Source organism: Lathyrus oleraceus, chromosome 6 (assembly GCF_024323335.1).
Source record: "Lathyrus oleraceus cultivar Zhongwan6 chromosome 6, CAAS_Psat_ZW6_1.0, whole genome shotgun sequence".
Lineage (NCBI taxonomy): Eukaryota > Viridiplantae > Streptophyta > Magnoliopsida > Fabales > Fabaceae > Lathyrus > Lathyrus oleraceus.
The window spans coordinates 155,104,944-155,126,842 of NC_066584.1; positions in this window are offsets into that span (position 1 = coordinate 155,104,944).

Genomic DNA, 21,899 nt, shown 5'->3' on the forward strand with positions numbered 1-21,899 from the left:
TTGACCATATATGAAGCTTGAAGCATTAATGGAATTTTCAAATTCAACTGGATTCGTGCGTGTTTGAGCCTCAATCTCTCCATTAATCATCTCAACAAGCATTGTAGAAGAGTTTTGGACCATTGCTGAGCCTTGTAGCACGAGTTTCCCCTTGCTGTTCTTCAAGAGGTCAAGTTTCGATCTCAATTATTCTTGAATTCATTATGATATTTATGTAGATCTTGGCTTGGTGATGATTCTGATATAAAAATTGAGTAAAATGGTGCATTATTCATGAAGTTATGCGTGTTTGAAAGTTTGATGTCAATTTTGATTTTCTTCGATTCAAGCTTGTTATGATGTTTTAGCATGATTTGATTGTTGATCTTTGATGTGCATGAAACGAGATATCGAATGATGCATTTGTTTTTGGTTTCTGGACGTTTTCTGAAAAAAACTGGAAATTCGCTCATGAAGTTCATCGTCTTCAAGAGGAAGAAGATGAAGATCATGTGATTTTCCATAATTAGCTACGAACTGTTCTTGATTAGCTACGAAATCTTCATATTTAGCTACGAATTCTGGAATTTGGCCAGGCTTAGGGTTTCTTCAGTGAAACGACACCGTTTCACTTAGGCGCGCATATTTGAATTTGGACCAGGTTCGAGTCCCACCGAGCGCGTTTGTTCAAAATGCTTCATCATTTTCACATATTTTGTCATGCTTGTTCATGTTTTGATTTCAATTTTTTTTCCAAACTTAGAAAAATCATATCAAATTGAAAAATCATCCAAATCAATCCCAATTTTTTGCAAAATGCTCCTTAGAATGTCTAGTTATTTATGATAATGAATTTGCAAGTTGTTCCTGGCTGGAAAATTTATTTGTTCTAGGATGATTGAACATATATGCATTTGTGACCTTGCCTTACTCTTTCCTTTGTGAAATGCTTGATTTTAATCCAATGAACTTGAAATTTTGCATGCTGATTAAAGACACATTGATGGACATTTTGGATTTGGTTTGACATTTTTCCCATGCTCCATTTATGTTTTATGCTTGTGTTAACATGGTGTGACAATTTGTGTCACACATTTGGTTGTCTAACTTGTACAATGTGATTTTCATGCCAAATGACCTCTAATGCTTCTGATTTTTTGTATGATGGATGTTTTGAATTTGTTGAATGATCATGATTTTTTCCAGAATTATTTGAATCATTTCTGATTTGATTTGGAATTTTGAATCTCAGTGTCCATTTGGATGCCTGGAATTGGTCTTTGACTTATCTTGCACATGAAATGGACTTGCTATTTGATTATGATTTTTTCCTTTTTAGGATTTGGTCTTGAGTGAATAAACATGCTTTGTGTTGGGTTTGAAGTTCTGTTTTGGATTTTTGATCCTCTTTTGACCCTAGGCTTTGACCTAGTGGTTTGTTGCTTACATTTGAGTTATGAATTTCAGGTTCAAGTGTACATCTCCATGGTTGATGTTGCTCCTTCATTTAAGCTTGGTCATTTGTTGTCATTTGCTAACCTTTGTGTGTTTTGTAGGTTGAGGATAACTCATTTGTGCTTACCTTGTGGTTTACTCATTGTTGTCTGATGATGACTTGTTTGTCTGTCTGATTCTGACTGTTGATTGTTTGTCTGAACCGTGTACTGATTGGTTTAGCTGTTTCCACAGGTACCTAAGTTGCTTTAAGTTCATTTGAACTTTGTTGTGCTTGCTTGTGGTTTGCATACCACTGAGGTATAATCCCTTGATCTTCATGTAGTCTGGAAGACCTACTGTTATTGGTAGGCACCTGTCTGAAGCCCTCCTTAAGAGGCAATGTTTGTGAATGTTTAATTTTGTGCCAAGCAGGTAAAGTCCTCTTAAGAGGAAATTGGCAGATAAAAGGGATGTGCAATCCATCCCCTGCTATTCAGTTGTGTCACTCACTTTGCTCACACCATGTGTTGATGCATTGTGAGTAAGAACCCAAAATCTAGTCCATAGAGTCAGTCACTTGTGGAAAAGAGTTCCTACATTCTGAGCTCCCACACTTTCTATTTGATTCAAGCTCTCCCAGGCCAGGGATAAGAGCTGTTAGGTCTTACCCTCACTTCCCATTTCATCTGCTTCACCCTAACTCTCAATGTTAGGGTTAAGAGCTAAAAACACCCCATTCTAGTTTGCTTGTTTCTGCAGCCTAGCCTTGTGTGAGCCAATTGTTTGCATATAGTGTGTGTGCTTGATCTCTTGTGCTCTTGTTTGATTGTGTTGTTTAGGATAGCTTGCTTCCGATGCAAGTTAGGATAGAAACCTCAACATAGGGATCGTATGTATGACAACTTCTAGGCTCGAGTCGTAGTCTCCCTAGTAGCTTGTTATCCCCTTTGTCTCTGGTTAGGATAGAATTTCTTTCCCTGTTTAGGGGAACTACGTCGCCCTGATCCTCATACCAGATGAGGTACGTAGGCAAGAGATGAGCTGATCTTTCCGGGCGCCCTTTTTCTTTTTCAACCCTTTGTGTGTGTTTGGAGTCTGACGTAAGTCCAGCAATTGGCAGTCGGTTTCCTGTGTCTTGTTTGCTTGTTGGAGTCTGACATAAGTCCAACGATTGGCAGTTGGTTTCCTGTGTGTGTGGTTGTTGGTTCGGAGTCTGATGTAAGTCCAGCGATTGGCATTCGGTTTCCATGTTTGCCTGTTTGTGTGGAGTCTGACGTAAGTTCAGCGATTGGCAATCGGTTTCCTGTGTTGGTTTTGTTTGGCGTGCATTAGCCGAGCTACGAGTGCTCTGATTCTTCTCTGGTCAGAGAAGATACGTATGCATAGGATGCGACATCCTAGCGAGCACGGTTCCCCTGTCCCGAACTACGTCGACTCTGATGTCTGTGCTTGACAGACTACGTAGGCCCAGGATGCGATATCATGCCGAGTCCCGTTTCTTCCGTCTTTCTGTGTTTGATTCCAGCGTGTGTGCATTGTTTGAGCAGTCTTTAGCAACCTTTATTCTATTCTTTTGTGCGTGGATCCCGTCGAGTACGACGGATGCGTAGGGGTGCTAATACCTTCCCTTCGCATAACCGACTCCCGATCCCATCCATCTCTGGTCGCGAGACCATGTCTTCTCCAAGTTTACTTCGAGCGTTTCCTTTCCCGCCTTTGGGATAAATAACGCACGGTGGCGACTCTATTGTTTCGTTTTCCCGCCGGTTTTTCGCGTAATGCGACAGCTGGCGACTCTGCTGGGGACTCTAGAGAAGTTGACCTCTTGCTGGTCCATCTTCCCTAAGCGAGTCACTCCTAGCGCTCTTTAGGATAGGGTTTGGTTGCTTTTACTGTTTCATTTATTGCATTTATGATTATGTTTGCATTTATGTTTGCATGCATCATATTTTCATCTGTGCTGGCTGTGTGTTTGTCTCTCTGTGGGGTGGGAGTTACAAGAGGTAAAAGGCCCAATACCCAGGCCATGAGTGAACTTTAGGACACCTAGGAATAGAGTGATTCTTGGGAAGCGGGTGGTATTGCGCCACTTAGCGGAACTTGATATCACGAGCAGTTCAGATCCTGATGGGGTATTATCGGTGCATACATCGGGTGTGTATATGATGATATTCTTGAAAGGGTTGTTTATCCTGCGTTTCTCTTGACCTTACACTCGCCTAGATGACACCCGTGAGTGGGGAGGGAATTGAATCATTACAGGTACAGTTGGTGACTTGATCTGTTGGTGACCGTATTCTGTTGGTGACTCTTGGTTCCTGTTGGTGACTTGGTTCTGAAGAATGGGTCTCAGATGACTTTGGGGTTCCAGATGACTTTATGGTTCCGATGCCGAAGTTCTGATCCTGTGATCCGTGATACGCAGCTAGCCAGTCATTGCATCATTTGCATCATAGCATGTTTATTTTCAAAAAATAATGCAATAAAGAAAAGATAAAAAAGAAAAGAAAAAAAGCTAATCTCCTCATGCATATCATTTCTCAGGTTCATTCAGGAGTCCATTCACTGTGAGAGATGGCATCCGTTCCAGAGTTGAAGAGGAAGATGTGCACGTACAGTTTTCACCGTGAGCCATTGACGTCTTTGGTGGAGTTGAGCAACTTTGTGACCGGCGGTAATCAGAAGGTGTTTGTTGATCAGTATGGGGATTTGTTGACACTGTTGAAGATGGTGGTAGATCCAGTGCCGTTGCAGACTCTCCTACAATTTTATGATCCAGAGCTCCGTTGTTTCACTTTCCAGGATTATCAGTTAGCACCCACTCTTGAGGAGTACTCCATTCTGATGAATGTCCCGATCAGATATCAGGTTCCTTTCTTGGATGTTCCAAAGGAGGTTGATTTCAAGGTTGTTGCCAGAGCTCTTCATTTGAGTATCAAGGAAGTGAGTGATAATTGGAGACCAAGTGGTAAGGTTGTGGGTTTGTCTTTGAAGTTCTTGGTGAGCATGGCTAAGGAAAAAGCGAAGAAAGGGAATTGGGAAGCTTTCAATGCTCAGTTAGCTATCATGATCTATGGAGTTGTGTTGTTTCCTAGCATGCCTAATTTTGTGGATCTTGCAGCAATTACTATCTTCATCAGAGGAAATCCGGTTCCTACCTTGTTAGCTGACACTTATTATGCTATCCATAGCAGGCATGGTAAGGGTGGAGCGATCAGGTGTTGTCTCCCATTGCTACTTAGATGGTTCTTGTCTCTTCTGCCAACCAGTGGACCTTTTGTGGATAATCAGAGCACTCGTAAATGGACTCAGAGGATTATGTCTCTTACCTCCTATGATATCAGGTGGCAATCTTACCGGATGGATGTGCGTAATGTCATCATGAGTTGTGGAGAGTTTTGTAATGTGCCACTCATAGGGACTAAGGGTTGCATAAATTACAACCCGGTTCTTTCTCTTCGCCAGTTGGGGTTTGTTATGAATGGAAGACCACTAGATGTTGAGATAGCGGAAAGTGTGTATTTTGAGAAGCGGAGTGACCCTGCTAGATTGGAGCAAGTAGGAAGAGCTTGGAAGACCATTGGTGTCAAGGATGGAGATGTGCTCGGGAAGAAGTTTGCCATTACTATACCTGCCTACATTGAGTGGGTCATTGCAAGAGCAACCACCTGTGATCCTTTCTGAGAGTGTGCCTGCTGAGCACTACAAACAAGCCTTGATGGAGAATCGTCGGTTGAAAGAAAAAGAACAAGAGATCCAGTTGGAGCTTTACAAAGCCAAAGCTGATAAGTTGAGTTTGGCCCATAAACTCAAAGGAGTGCAAGGTGAGAGTGCTAGCAGATTGGGAAGCAAGAAGAGGTCCTATGAGGAGGTAGAAGCAATGTTGGATGGAGAACACCGTGAGCGTCTAAGGTTGCAAAGAGCGGAAGCCAATTACCAGAAGAAGATACGAGACTTGGAAAGGCAGCTCAAAGACAAGGATATTCAGTTGAACAAGGAGGTAGACCTGAGGCTTGCATCAGAGAACCAGCTTGGAGAAGAAGTTGTAGAGCTCAGAAGACAATTGAAGGAGAAGCTCACTCCTCTGCCAGAGTGTTCAGAATGTGACCTGTTGATAGACCAGTGCCAGTATCTGAAGACTCTCATTCCTGGAGGACGACTTCCGTAGTTTATCTTATTGTTTATTTTGAGAATCACCTCCAGGATTGTTGGATGGGATTTCTTGTACTCTGATGTTTTGAATTTTTGCTTGAATATTGTTGTATGATCCTTGTGCTCACATCTATAGATGAGGATGTTGATGTTTCACCTTGTGCTTATTATCCTGTGTAGTCTGCTTCTGTGTTGTTCATTGTTGCAGGTTGCCATCTTTTGGAAGATGAATTAAGCTTTTGAATGCCTGAGGAATGAACATATCATGTACATCATACGCATCATCAGCATCATACACATATCATTCTTGCATTACAGGTGTTCTTGATCGAGACTTCTCATTCTGGTTCCTGTTTCAGGCAGGATTGCTTATCAACGTCCGCACCGCTACTCTACGAGGTTGAATCAACAGAGGAATATGGATCAGGTGCAAGTTGAGTTAGCAGAGATGAGGGCTAACATGGCCCAGTTCATGCATATGATGCAAGGGGTTACGCAAGGTCAAGAAGAACTTCGAGCCCTAGTCCAGCGACAAGAAGCTGCAATTCCACCGGTCAACCATGCTTTGCCAGAGGGAGGCCCAATCAATGACCCTGCTACTGCTGTTGTTCCCATCAATAACTATGCCGTGGGTGATGAGTTGAGGGGTATCAGAATCAACGGTCAACCTATTGCTCCAGAGACAGTTAATGCCAGAGTGACTCGTGCTCCAGTCCGTAATCCTGCTCCATTGGTTGATAGGCAAGAGGATATGTTTACTCTCCTCAGTGAGGATGATGAAGTTGTGGGAAAAAATGACGAAAGGGATAGGAGGGTTGATGCCCTAGCTGAGAAGATCAGAGCCATGGAGTGTCAGAACTCATTGGGGTTTGATGTTACAAATATGGGATTGGTTGAAGGGCTGAGAATCCCTTATAAGTTCAAAGCACCTTCTTTTGACAAATACAATGGCACTTCTTGTCCTCGCACTCATGTGCAGGCTTATTACAGGAAGATCTCCGCATACACTGACGATGAGAAGATGTGGATGTACGTTTTCTAGGATAGCTTGTCTGGAGCTTCCTTGGATTGGTACATGGAGCTGAAAAGAGAATCTATCAGAAGCTAGAGAGATCTGGGTGAAGCCTTTCTGAGGCAATACAAGAACAATATGGACATGGCTCCGAGCCGAACTCAGTTACAGAGCTTATGTCAGAAATCAGGAGAGAGTTTCAAAGAGTACGCCCAGAGATGGCGTGAATTAGCTGCAAGGGTGCAACCTCCGATGCTGGAGAAGGAGTTGACCGATATGTTTATTGGGACTTCGCAAGGAGTATTTATGGACCGGATGGGAAGTTGCCCGTTTGGTAGCTTTTCTGATGTGGTGATTTGTGGAGAAAGGACAGAGAGTCTCATTAAAGCTGGAAAGATTCAGGATGCTGGTTCTTCATCTTCAAAGAAGCCATTTTCTGGGGCACCCCGCAGAAGAGAGGGAGAGACCAATGTTGTGCAACACAGAAGAAATATGAATAGCGGACATTATCGCCAGGTTGCTGTTGTGACCATTCCAGCACCTTAACCACGACAACAGCAACAACAAAGAGCACCACAACAACAACAACCACAACAACAACAACGTCCGTTTCAGCCGAGACAGAGAATGCCGGATCGTCTCTTCGACCCGTTACCTATGACATATGCTGAGTTGCTTCCCGAATTGCTCAGGTTGGGATTTGTTGAGCTACGCACTATGGGTCCGGTGACGAAGATACCTGCTGGGTATGATGCCAACGTTCGTTGTGACTTCCATTCCGGTGCATCGGGGCACCATATTGAGAACTGTCGGGCTTTTCATCATAAGCTCCGGGACTTGATTGACGCCAAAACAATCAATTTTGCTCCTGTGCCTAATGTTGTGAACAATCCTATGCCTCAGCATGGTGCGCATAGGGTGAATAGTGTGGAAGATGGAGAAGTTGTGGACCTGGTAGTTGATGTTGAAGATGTCCAGACGTCGCTGTTTGTTGTGAAAGAGCGTCTGTTGAATGGGGGAGTGTTCCCGGGTTGTGATAAGGGTTGTTCAGATTGTGAAGACTCCAAGAATGGTTGTATTCAGTTGAGGAATGGTATCCAGGGCTTGATTAACGAGGGCTATTTGTAGTTTGCTAGGGCTGTGAAAGAACGTGGGATGGTGTCAACCGTCACCATTTATTTCAAACCGTCAGAGGGACGTGGCCAGACAACTGTTAATGCACCCACAACCGTTAGTGCTCCAGTAACCATATCTGCTCCAGTAACTGTCAGTGCTCCCACTACTGTTGCTGTGTCTGGTAGAAGGCCTGTTGAGAATAGTAGGGTTGTGCCGTGGAAGTATGATAATGCTTACCGCAATAACTGAAGGGCAGAAAGTCAGATCAGACCGGTGAATCAAGCTCCTGTAACTATTGGTTTGCCGAGTAGAGCTCCTGTGATTGTTGGTCCAGTTGTGGATAATGTAGGGGGTCCTGGAGGGTTTACAAGGAGTGGTCGTCTGTTCGCATCGCAGCCTTTGAGAGACAACAATGCTGAGGCTCTTGCCAAAGCAAAAGGTAAACAAGTTGTTGTTGAAGAAGAACCTGTACAGAAAGAAGCGCCCGAGGGGTCTTTTGAGAAAGATGTGGAGGAGTTTATGAAGATTATTAAGAAGAGTGACTACAAGATTGTAGATCAGCTGAATCAAACTCCGTCCAAGATTTCTATACTCTCATTGTTGTTGTGCTCTGAGGCACACCGTAATGCCTTGTTAAAAATGTTGAATTTGGATTACGTGCCTCAGGAGATTTCTGTCAACCAATTGGAGGGTGTTATTGCTAATGTGAGCACAAGGCACGGTTTGGGGTTCACAGACTTGGATCTGACGTCGGAAGGTCGCAACCATAACAAAGCCCTGCATATCACCATGGAATGCAAAGGCGCAGTATTGTCACATGTGTTGGTGGATACTGGCTCGTCTTTGAATGTGTTGCCCAAGAAGACTTTGAGCAAGATAGATGTTGAAGGGGTTGTCCTCACTCCAAGCGATCTTATTGTTCGTGCTTTTGATGGATCCAAACGGTCTGTTTTTGGTGAAGTCACATTTCCTGTGAAGATTGGCCCGGAGGTGTTCAATATTGTCTTCTATGTGATGGATATCCAACCAGCATATAGTTGTCTTTTGGGGCGTCCCTGGATACATGGGGCTGGGGCAGTGTCGTCAACTCTCCATCAGAAGCTGAAGTATGTTTGGAACGGTCAGATTGTAACTGTGTACGGCGAGGAGGAAATTCTGGTGAGTCATTTATCCTCTTTCAAATATGTGGAGGTGGATGGCGAGATCCACGAAACTCTATGCCAGGCGTTTGAGACCGTTGCTATTGAGAAGGTGGCTTTCGCTGAGCAGAAGAAGCCAAGTGCCTCAATTGCATCCTACAAACAGGCTAGGGAGGTTATCAACTCGGGCAAGACAGAAGGATGGGGCAAGATGGTTGACCTTCCCGTGAAAGAAGACAAGTTCGGTATTGGTTATCAACCTCTGCAAGCAGAGCAGGGCGTGCAGAATGGGCTGAGTACCTTCACCAGCGTTGGGCTGATGAATTATGGTGACGTCTTTGCAGCCGGTAGTGAGGACGGGGACAGTGATTGTGATATGAACAATTGGGTTCGCCCGTGCACTCCAGGGGAGTCGATCAACAATTGGACAGCTGAGGAAGTGGTCAAAGTTACTCTTCAAACAGAGTAATTTTCTTTTGTTTTTCATTTTGCACAAAACCCTACGTTCTGCCCAAGGCGTAGTGGTTCATTGTAGGGCCTCATCATGTTTTTCAATGATATCATTAATAAAGGACGTTTTGCAAACAATTTTGTGATCCCTGTCTTTCTGTTTTTGTTTTTCATTTTTCAAAATAATAAAAATGGCAATGTTTTTTGTTTTTGTGACTTTCTTGAACTCTTTTTTCTAAACTAAATCATTAAACATGCAGAATTGATCTTACGGACTCCACTATAAACGGTTCTGTTATGGCTCAGTATGATTTCAATAATCCCATCTACCAAGCTGAAGAGGAGAGTGAGGAAGATTATGAACTCCCCAAGGAACTAGTCAGATTATTGAAGCAGGAGGAAAGGGTCATCCAACCTCATCAGGAGGAGTTGGAGATTATTAACCTGGGTACTGAGGTCGCCAGAAGAGAAATCAAGATCGGGGCTGCTTTGAAGGAAGATGTCAAGAGAGGGCTGATTGAGATGCTGAGAGAATATGTGGAGATATTCGCCTAGTCGTATCAAGATATGCCTGGGTTGGATACAGATATTGTAGTGCATAGGCTACCTCTCAGAGAAGATTTTCCTTCAGTCAAGCAGAAGCTTCGGAGAACTAATCCTGATATGGCGGTCAAGATCAAGGAAGAGGTGCAAAAGCAGTTGGATGCGGGTTTTTTGTCAGTTACTACTTATCCCCCGTGGGTGGCCAACATCGTTCCCGTGCCGAAGAAGGGCGGTAAAGTCAGGATGTGTGTCGATTACCGAGATTTAAACAGAGCGAGTCTGAAGGATGATTTCCCATTACCTCACATTGATGTATTGGTTGATAATACGGCTCAATCCTCGGTTTTCTCTTTCATGGATGGTTTCTCTGGCTATAATCAGATCAAGATGGCGCCAGAAGACATGGAAAAGACGACATTCCTTACACCTTGGGGCACGTTCTGCTATAAGGTGATGCCGTTTGGGCTGAAGAATGCCGGTGCTACCTATCAGAGGGCTATGACGACTCTCTTTCATGACATGATGCACAAAGAGATTGAAGTGTACGTGGATGATATGATTGCGCAGTCGCAGACAGAAGAGGAGCACCTGGTAAACCTGCAGAAGTTGTTTGAAAGGCTGAGAAAGTTCAAACTGAGGCTGAATCCAAACAAGTGTATGTTTGGTGTGAGATCCGGTAAGCTGTTGGGCTTCATTGTCAGTGAGAAAGGGATTGAGGTTGATCCAGCAAAAGTCAAAGCTATTCAAGAAATGCCTGAATCGAAAACTGAAAAGCAGGTTTGTGGGTTTTTAGGGAGATTGAACTACATTGCACGGTTTGTATCTCACCTAACTGCCACGTGTGAACCGATATTCAAATTGCTAAGAAAGAATCAAGCAATCAGGTGGAATGGTGACTGTCAAAATGCTTTTGACAAGATAAAAGAGTATTTACAGAAACCTCCAATCCTTATACCTCCAGTTCCTGGGAGGCCTCTGATAATGTACCTGTCAGTGACTGAGAACTCGATGGGGTGTGTATTGGGACAGCATGACGAGTCTGGTCGAAAAGAGCATGCCATATACTACCTTAGCAAAAAGTTTACCGACTGTGAAATAAAATATTCGCAGCTCGAGAAAACTTGCTGTGCTTTGGCCTGGGTTGCTCGCCGACTGAGACAGTATATGTTGAACCATACTACCTTATTGATTTCTAAGATGGATCCAGTAAAGTACATCTTTGAGAAGTCGTCTCTCACCGGGCGTGTTGCTCGTTGGTAGATGATCTTAACAGAGTATGATATCCAGTACACGTCGCAGAAGGCCATCAAAGGTAGTATTCTGCCAAACTACCTTGCCGAGCAACCTATTGATGACTATCAGCCGATGATGTTTGAATTCCCTGATGAAGACATCATGTATCTTAAGATGAAAGATTATGAAGAGCCTCTTGTCGAGGAAGGACCGGATCCTGATGACAAGTGGACATTGATGTTTGATGGGGCTGTGAATATGAATGGCAACGGTGTTGGGGCAGTACTTATTAATCCTAAAGGGGCTCATATACCTTTTGCTGCCAGATTGACTTTTGACGTGACCAACAACGAGGCTGAGTATGAGGCTTGTATCATGGGGATAAAAGAAGCCACCGATTTAAGAATCAAAACTCTAGACATCTATGGAGATTCCGCTCTAGTGATTAACCAGGTCAATGGAGATTGGAATACTCACCAACCGCATTTGATTCCTTACAGAGATTATACCAGAAGGATCCTGACTTTCTTCAAGAAGGTGAAGTTGTATCATGTCCCCCGGGATGAAAATCAGATGGCTGATGCCTTGGCTACTTTGTCTTCTATGATCAAAGTTCATTGGTGGAATCATGTGCCATATGTTGCGGTGAATCGACTTGAGAGGCCTGCGTATGTGTTTGCAGCCGAGTCTGTTGTTGATGAGAAGCCGTGGTACTATGATATCAAGAATTTCCTCAAGAGCCAGGAATATCCTGAAGGAGTGTCAAAGAATGACAAGAAAACCCTGAGAAGGCTAGCTGGAAGCTTTTATTTGAATCAGGATGATGTGTTGTACAAGAGGAACTTCGACATGGTTCTGCTCAGATGCGTGGATAGACACGAGGCAGACATGTTAATGCAAGAAGTGCACGAGGGTTCGTTCGGTACCCATGCTGGTGGTCATGCAATGTCTAAGAAATTGTTGAGAGCCGGTTATTACTGGATGACTATGGAATCCGATTGTTTCAAGTACGCTCGGAAGTGCCATAAATGTCTGATCTATGCAGATAAGGTGCATGTACCACCAAGCCCTCTGAATGTCATGAATTCGCCTTGGCCATTCGCGATGTGGGGCATCGATATGATTGGGAAGATTGAGCCAACCGCTTCCAATGGACATCGCTTCATCCTGGTTGCGATTGATTACTTCACCAAGTGGGTGGAAGTGGTTTCTTATGCTAACGTTACCAAGCAAGTGGTTGCCCGGTTTATCAAGAAGGAAATTATCTGTCGTTATGGGGTTCCTGAGAGAATCATTACTGACAATGGTTCGAATCTCAATAATAAGATGATGAAAGAGCTTTGTAAAGATTTCAAGATTGAACATCACAATTCTTCTCCTTACAGACCGAAGATGAATGGTGCTGTAGAGGCTGCAAACAAGAATATCAAGAAGATTGTGCAGAAGATGGTCGTGACGTACAAGGATTGGCATGAGATGCTGCCTTTCGCTTTGAATGGGTACCGTACCTCAGTACGTACGTCGACCGGGGCAACCCCTTACTCCCTTGTGTATGGTATGGAAGCAGTCCTGCCTGTTGAAGTAGAGATTCCTTCTCTGAGAGTCCTGTTGGATGTCAAGCTTGACGAGGCTGAGTGGATTCGAACAAGGTTTAATGAGTTGAGCCTTATCGAAGAGAGACGGTTAGCAGTTGTGTGCCATGGGCAGTTGTATCAGAGAAGGATGAAGAAAGCCTTTGATCAAAAAGTGCGTCCTCGAAGCTATCAGACTGGTGATTTAGTTTTGAAGAGGATCCTTCCTCCCGGTACAGACAACGGGGGCAAGTGGACTCCGAATTACGAAGGTCCATATGTTGTTAAAAAGGTTTTCTCCGGTGGAGCCTTGATGCTTACAACTATGGATGGTGAAGATTTTCCGTCCCCTGTTAACTCAGATGTAGTCAAAAAATACTTCGCATAAATTGACCCGCTGGACAAAAAGAATAAAAGAGTCCAGGCAAAAAAGGGCATCCCGACGAACCAAGAAAAAAAGAGAAAAAAGGTTCGGGCAAAAGTTAGGGATAAAGAATGAAAAAATATGTACACCCGGTAAGTCGAAAACCCGCAAGGGCGGCTTAGGCAAAAATGGGTATCCCGGTGGATTGAAAACCCAAAAGGAAGATCCAGGCAAAAGAGGGATTAAAGCGAAGACTACAGTCTGAGTTGTCTGTACTTCACCACGCTTCAGTGTCTACCATCTCGAAGGATATGATCGGTCCAATCATTCTTCTCAGAAAGCAAGGAATTTGGGGAGAAATTGATGATCTGTGAGTCATAACAGAATTGGGAAATAGTGGATGCCGTGTTCACATTGCCAATAGGATAGTTTATTTCCTTTTGTGCGCAATTACCTCTTCCTAGGAATTGCTTCCTGATGTATTTGCCTTAATAGGCTCATTTTCAATCAATAAAAGTTGTTATTCAGATAAATTGCTCTCTCGTTTTTATTTTACTGTTTTGTTTGCAAAAAACGTCCGAATTTTTGATAAATATTGCATATAAAAACATGAAGGCTAGACAATAATGTGCAGAAAGATAAACATTTGAAAATCATTTTGAATGTTGATTATACTTGGGTGTATTTTGTCTGTACAATCCCCTGGGGCATGTATGTCTTGCTGTTTTGCAGATCACTATCTTTTGATTGCTGGCAAAAGCAGGTGAGCCACAGTTTGTTCAAAAGGAATTTCAGCACTGTCCAGTAGTGTGAGAGGTTGGGTTGTCCCAGGCAGGTTTAGGGTTTGTATCCCCAGCGAAGCAAAGATCAGGGTGGCCTCTGCAGGCAGGCCTGAAGTTGATCGCAAATCCCTAGTAAGGTCGTGAAGAGTATTTCCCCAGCAGGTCTGAGGACTGGTAGTTCCCCAACGAGCCGGAAGATTTTTGTTCCCCAACGGAGGTATCCATGGATAGTTCCTCAGCAGCCAGGTTTGAAGTGTTGTAATCCCCATCAGAGTTGAGTTGACAGTTTCCCCAACGGAAGTCTGCAGTGTTATTTCCCCAGCGGAGGTAGGAATTGATTGTTTATCTCCTCAGCGGAATCCCCAAGTGGATTGGCTTCAGTAGAGGTCATCACCAGTGATGATCATCTATTCCCTGTTGTTCCCCACTGAGAGGCGGTGTTTTCCCAATGGATGACTCCCCAGTTGGTTTAGTTTCTCTGTCGTTCTCAGAGTGTCAGATCAGCAAAGCACTCCCAGCAGTGCGTCTCCCCATAGAGTTGGAAGATCAAATCAGAGTTGTTCGCTCGGAAGCGGTCGTGTGCTTTCCCAGCAGGAGTTCTCCTCCATTTGCATTTTGCATGTAGTAATCATCATTTGCATCTTCAAATTGCGCAGCATTTCCATTCAACATGGAGCATTACGCCATAAAAAAACTCAAACATATGCATACATATGTTACACCAGTTGGATCATATCCCCAGCAGAGGCGGATCATATTTCCACATCTGTATAGAACATTTGCAACAGTTGTTCCTGACAGCAATCCCCAGAGAGGTTTATTTCCTCACTCGTCCGTGAAAGGAAAGTTTGATTGACTCCCCCAGCGTAGTCCCTGGCAGGTGTCTGCCCTGTCTTGACAGATGAAGATGTCATCATTGTGATACCGGTAAGTGTCGCATCAACACCCGTGTGTGTTCTTTCTTTGGTGTCGGTAAACATCATCTTTCGATGTCGGTAAACATCGAGTCTCATCCTAGTCATCGGTAAATGTCTGGTCTTGTTTCATTTCTAAACATCATCTTTCGATGTCGGTAAACATCGAGTCTCATCCCAGTCATCGGTAAATGTCTGGTCTTGTTTCATTTCTAAACATCATCTTTCGATGTCGGTAAACATCGAGTCTCATCCCAGTCATCGGTAAATGTCTGGTCTTGTTTCATTTCTAAACATCATCTTTCGATGTTGGTAAACATCGAGTCTCATCCCAGTCATCGGTAAATGTCTGGTCTTGTTTCATTTCTAAACATCATCTTTCGATGTCGGTAAACATTGAGTCTCATCCCAGTCATCGGTAAATGTCTGGTCTTGTTTCATTTCTAAACATCATCTTTCGATGTCGGTAAACATCGAGTCTCATCCCAGTCATCGGTAAATGTCTGGTTGTATATATTTTTTCCAGTCATCGGTAAATGTCTGGTCGCCCTTTTTTTGGTGTCGATAAACATCATCTTTCGATGTCGATAAACATCGAGTTTTTTCCAGTCATCGGTAAATGCCTGGTTGTGGAGTATTTCTCTATCAAATCCCCAGTAGAGTCGTTGGTAAGTGTTTTGTCAGTTTCCAGTTGTAAATATCTTTTTCCTCCCCAGTTGGAGTTTGCCATCGGTAAATGGTACCGTTTTCCTTGATATCAGTTGTATATCAAGTCGACTATTCCCAAGCCGCCATCGGTAAATGGCCTCGCTTTCTTCGATATCGGTAAATATCGAATCCCCAGCTTGTCCGCCATCGGTAAATGGCCTCGCTTTCTTCGATATCGGTAAATATCGAATGCCCAGCTTAGCCGCCATCGGTAAATGGTCTCGCTGATGTTGATATCGGTAAATATCAAGTTGCTTTGAAGCCACCATCGGTAAATGGTCTTGCTTCCTTTTAATATCAAATTCCCAGTTGAAGCCACCATCGGTAAATGGTCCTGCTTCTTTCGGATGTTGTTTCCCAGCAGCCATCGGTAAATGGTCTCGTTGACGTTGATATCGGTAAATATCAAGTTTCTAGTAAATTAGCCATCGGTAAATGGCCTCGCTTTCCTGAAACTATTGTGCAGCCGCCATCGGTAAATGGCCTCGCCTTTCTTTGTATCGTCTCCCGCAGAGTGCAAATTTCTACGGTTCTTTGGTATTCAATCCCTGTTTACCTTGAAGGTCTGACAGTCGTTGCTCTCATCCGTTCAGGTTCCCAGGTGATTGAATAGGGGCAGATGTAGCACCTCAAATTTGCACCTCCCATTTGTATATACATTTCATTTTTAGGTCATTAAGATTGCATTAGCATTGCATAGCATGTTACATCTCATCAGTCAAGACTGGTCAGGAGATTCAACTGTGCAAGGGAGCAAGAGCATTTTCCATGAGATGAAAGCCCTATGGTTATTATAATGAGCTTACATGACCCAAGGATCACTTTGAAGCAGCTTGGCCAAGTGTTGAAGGCTCAGAGTCCACAGTGCATGTCCAAGTCATCTGAGGCCCATAAAAGTCAACTGCAAAGTCAAATGTGGATTTGGAGGTGGGAAGTGGTTAGAGATACTTCATTCATGTTCAAACAAGTCTCATTTGACATTTCAAACACTCACATTGAATAATTTGAAGTCAAGTCAAGAATTTCCCAAAATAGAAAGTGACCTATAATTTGAAATTTCCAAAAATGGAAAGGTTTTGGACCAACTTCAACTCAATTTTACATCATCAAGAAAGCTACAAATGAAATTTTATCCAACATGAAAGTTGAAGATCTTTCTCTCCCATTTCCAAAAAGTCCAAGATCATGGATTTATGATGTGTTGTTGAGGAGATATGATCCAATCATGGCAAAGTGTGCTTAAAAATTCAAATGGCCATAACTTTTGAACCAAGGCTCCAATTTTGGTGGTTCTTTTTGCATTTTGTTCATCATGAAATGCACTTTCCAAATATCTCATTACATGGTATGAATTTCACTTGCATGATCATATGCTCATTCATGAATTTTTTGAAGGAAAATTAATAAAATCAATTTGGTTGATCATATGCATGAAATACCAATTCCAAAGTGTGCATGGGCCTTTTTTAAGTGGTTTTGGGTCAGCATAATGCACTGTTCACGCATGCATTTCATGCATGAGGTGAAAACAAATTTTGTGCATACACCTTGTAACTTGCTAATCTCAATTAGTTTGAACTTAAACATGTTTTCAGAATCATTAGCAAGGGATATATAATGATAATCACAACTGCATTTGGCATTAACAACACTTTCAGATCTATATTTTGAAGATTGATAAAAAAATTCTCTCAACAAGAACATTCAATTTTCTCACATCAAAGCCATTTCTCTTGTTGGAATCATGATCATGAAGCATTTTTTAGGAAGATGGGACGTGAATTTGGAGGAATTCGTGCCATATTTGACCATACATGAAGCTTGAAGCATTAATGGAATTTTCAAATTCAACTGGATTCGTGCGTGTTTGAGCCTCAATCTCTCCATTAATCATCTCAACAAGCATTGTAGAAGAGTTTTGGACCATTGCTGAGCCTTGTAGCACGAGTTTCCCCTTGTTGTTCTTCAAGAGGTCAAGTTTCGATCTCAATTATTCTTGAATTCATTATGATATTTGTGTAGATCTTGGTTTGGTGATGACTCTGATATAAAAATTGAGTGAAATGGTGCATTATTCATGAAGTTATGCGTGTTTGAAAGTTTGATGTCAATTTTGATTTTCTTCGATTCAAGCTTGTTATGATGTTTTAGCATGATTTGATTGTTGATCTTTGATGTGCATGAAACGAGGATTCGAATGATGCATTTGTTTTTGGTTTCTGGACGTTTTCTGAAAAAAACTGGAAATTCGCTCATGAAGTTCATCGTCTTCAAGAGGAAGAAGATGAAGTTCATGTGATTTTCCAGAATTAGCTACGAACTGTTCTTGATTAGCTACGAAATCTTCATATTTAGCTACGAATTCTGGAATTTGGCCAGGCTTAGGGTTTCTTCAGTGAAACGACACCGTTTCACTTAGGCGCGCATATTTGAATTTGGACCAGGTTCGAGTCCCACCGAGCGCGTTTGTTCAAAATGCTTCATCATTTTCACATATTTTGCCATGCTTGTTCATGTTTTGATTTCAATTTTTTTTCCAAACTTAGAAAAATCATATCAAATTGAAAAATCATCCAAATTAATCCCAATTTTTTACAAAATGCTCCTTAGAATGTATAGTTATTTATGATCATGAATTCGCAAGTTGTGCCTGGCTGGAAAATTTATTTGTTCTAGGATGATTGAACACATATGCATTTGTGACCTTGCCTTACTCTTTCTTTTGTGAAATGCTTGATTTTAATCCAATGAACTTGAAATTTTGCATGCTGATTCTAGACACATTGATGGACATTTTGGCTTTGGTTTGACATTTTTCCCATGCTCCATTTCTGTTTTATACTTGTGTTAACATGGTGTGACAATTTGTGTCACACATTTGGTTGTCTAACTTGTACAATGTGATTTTCATGCCAAATGACCTCTAATGCTACTGATTTTTTATATGATGGATGTTTTGAATGTGTTTAATGATCACGATTTTTTCCAGAATCATTTGAATCATTTCTGATTTGATTTGGAATTTTGAATCTCATTGTCCATTTGGATGCCTGGAATTGGTCTTTGACTTATCTTGCACATGAAATGGACTTGCTATTTGATTATGATTTGGTCCTTTTTAGGATTTGGTCTTGAGTGAATAAACATGCTTTGTGTTGGGTTTGAAGTTCTGTTTTGGATTTTTGATCCTCTTTTGACCCTAGGCTTTGACCTAGTGGTTTGTTGCTTACATTTGAGTTATGAATTTCAGGTTCAAGTGTACATCTCCATGGTTGATGTTGCTCCTTCATTTAAGCTTGGTCATTTGTTATCATTTGCTAACCTTTGTGTGTTTTGTAGGTTGAGGATAACTCATTTGTGCTTACCTTGTGGTTTACTCATTGTTGTCTGATGATGACTTATTTGTCTGTCTGATTCTGACTGTTGATTGTTTGTCTGAACTGTGTACTGATTGGTTTAGCTGTTTCCACAGGTACCTAAGTTGCTTTAAGTTCATTTGAACTTTGTTGTGCTTGCTTGTGGTTTGCATACCACTGAGGTATAATCCCTTGATCTTCATGTAGTCTGGAAGACCTACTGTTATTGGTAGGCACCTGTCTGAAGCCCTCCTTAAGAGGCAATGTTTGTGAATGTTTAATTTTGTGCCAAGCAGGTAAAGTCCTCTTAAGAGGCAATTCGCAGATAAAAGGGATGTGCAATCCATCCCCTGCTATTCAGTTGTGTCACTCACTTTGCTCACACCATGTGTTGATGCATTGTGAGTAAGAACCCAAAATCTAGTCCATAGAGTCAGTCACTTGTGGAAAAGAGTTCCTACATTCTGAGTTCCCACACTTTCTATTTGATTCAAGCTCTCCCAGGCCAGGGATAAGAGCTGTGAGGTCTTACCCTCACTTCCCATTTCATCTGCTTCACCCTAACTCTCAATGTTAGGGTTAAGAGCTAAAAACACCCCATTCCAATTCGCTTGTTTCTGCAGCCTAGCCTTGTGTGAGCCAATTGTTTGCATATAGTGTGTGTGCTTGCTCTCTTGTGCTCTTGTTTGATTGTGCTGTTTAGGATAGCTTGCTTCCGGTGCAAGTTAGGATAGAAACCTCAACATAGGGATCGTATGTATGACAACTTCTAGGCTCGAGTCGTAGTCTCCCTAGTAGCTTGTTATCCCCTTTGTCTCTGGTTAGGATATAATTTCTTTCCCTGTTTAGGGGAATTGTGTCGCCCTGATCCTCATACCAGATGAGGTACGTAGGCAGGAGATGAGCTGATCTTTCCGGGCGCCCTTTTTCTTTTTCAACCCTTTGTGTGTTTGGAGTCTGACGTAAGTCCAGCAATTGGCAGTCGGTTTCCTATGTCTTATTTGCTTGTTGGAGTCTGACATAAGTCCAGCGATTGGCAGTTGGTTTCCTGTGTGTGTGGTTGTTGGTTCGGAGTCTGATGTAAGTCCAGCGATTGGCATTCGGTTTCCATGTTTTCCTATTTGTGTGGAGTCTGACGTAAGTCCAGCGATTGGCAGTCGGTTTCCTGTGTTGGTTTTGTTTGGCGTGCGTTAGCCGAGCTACGAGTGCTCTAATTCTTCTCTGGTCAGAGAAGATACGTATGCATAGGATGCGACATCCTAGCGAGCACGTTTCCCCTGTCCCAAACTACGTCGACTCTGATGTCTGTGCTTGACAGACTACGTAGGCCCAGGATGCGATATCCTGCCGAGTCCCGTTTCTTCCGTCTTTCTGTGTTTGATTCCAGCGTGTGTGCAGTGTTTGAGCAGTCTTTAGCAACCTTTCTTCTATTCTTTTGTGCGTGGATCTCGTCAAGTACGACGGATGCGTAGGGGTGCTAATACCTTCCCTTCGCAAAACCGACTCCTGATCCCATCCATCTCTGGTCGCGAGACCATGTGTTCTCCAGGTTTACTTCGAGCGTTTCCTTTCCCGCCTTTGGGATAAATAACGCACGGTGGCGGCTCTGTTGTTTCGTTTTCCCGCCGGTTTTTCACGTAATGCGACAATAGGCAACCGACATTCATTGCAGGACTACTGCCTTGACAATGCAATAAGAATGACAGTTAGCACATCAAATAAAACCAGGCATCACCTGAAACATTGGGTCAAGGTTCAACAAACCTGAACTATTCTTGCATCACCATTTAAACACCAACCCTGCAAATGATAAATGGCAGCAAGCATACAAAACCATCAAGCCAATGCGAATCCAATTCAAGCCTCACTTCTAACATAATGGCAACTTTAAATTCAATGATAATTAAAGGTTTTCAACATGATTTCATCATTGTAGCACTCAAAGTCATAATTAATACAATATGCAAGAAAGGATCCTGGCCTAACCTTTATTCAGTAGCAATCAATTACTTTCACTTTAGTGGGAATTGCACAACTGTAGCCATGACCATCCTAAACCTGCATTTCCCTAACACCATTCTGCATCAACAATGCACAACAATGTTAGCAGTATCATATAGCAGCAAGCAAAGAAAATGGCCGCACTTACAATACATATACATTCTAGCATAACAAGAAGCAGGGCATTGAATTGCATTCATCCAAAATGATAGGAGGTTAATTCATAGCAGGCCACACATCAACTGTCATATTCACATTAACATGTAAGTTCACATAAACAAGTTCTCAACTCACCATTCAACTTAACATCTCCACTGAAAAGCATGTCTAATAGAGAGAATAACAACTCAGTTGTTGACTTAGCTGCAAGCAAAAGAGTTTTCCAAATTCCCATCACATTGGGCAAACTCGAGTTTCTAACTCAATACAGTTAAGTTAGCTCATCCCATCTAACTAACAGATTAAGTTCCCTAACCACCTAACCAAAGGATAACAGAATATAAACTCATACTTAACGAAACATAACCACTAGAATTCATTTGCAGGTCATGCTAGAGACATGTGTTACTTTTCAACTAAGCCTACAAAGGATCTTAAAGGTGCAACCTGCAGTAGTCAGTCAAAAAGGAAAATTGGAATTAGACTTACTAACTAACTGAGTTAACTGCTAACTGAGTAAACCAATCCAAACTAAGTTCCAAACCTAAATCTAACTAACTCCCAAACTAAGCAACAAACTCCCAAACCTAAGCAACAAACTGCAAACCTATTCCAACCCAAGCCTAATCCCTATTTAAATCAATCATCATCATCATTCAACCACTTTTGGATCCCCTGCAAAATTCATATTCTCACTCTCATTCTACAAATTTTCAATCCCCCACCACACGTTCATCACGTTTGTGGCTGCTAGAACTTCAACATCAGAAGTTCTAATCAGTTGAGCTTTAACCTCTCTCACGATATAACACATCAATTCAGAAGAAATTTGAAGAAGAAGAAGAAGAAGTGGGAGAAGAAAGACAAAGCAGAGATTCGAATTGCAGTACCTGGACAATTGCACTCCCTCTGGTATTTTATTGGATTTCATCTTCCTCGGTTCAACAAACGCCGAAGCACACCTCTGCTTCGAAGGTTGGTAA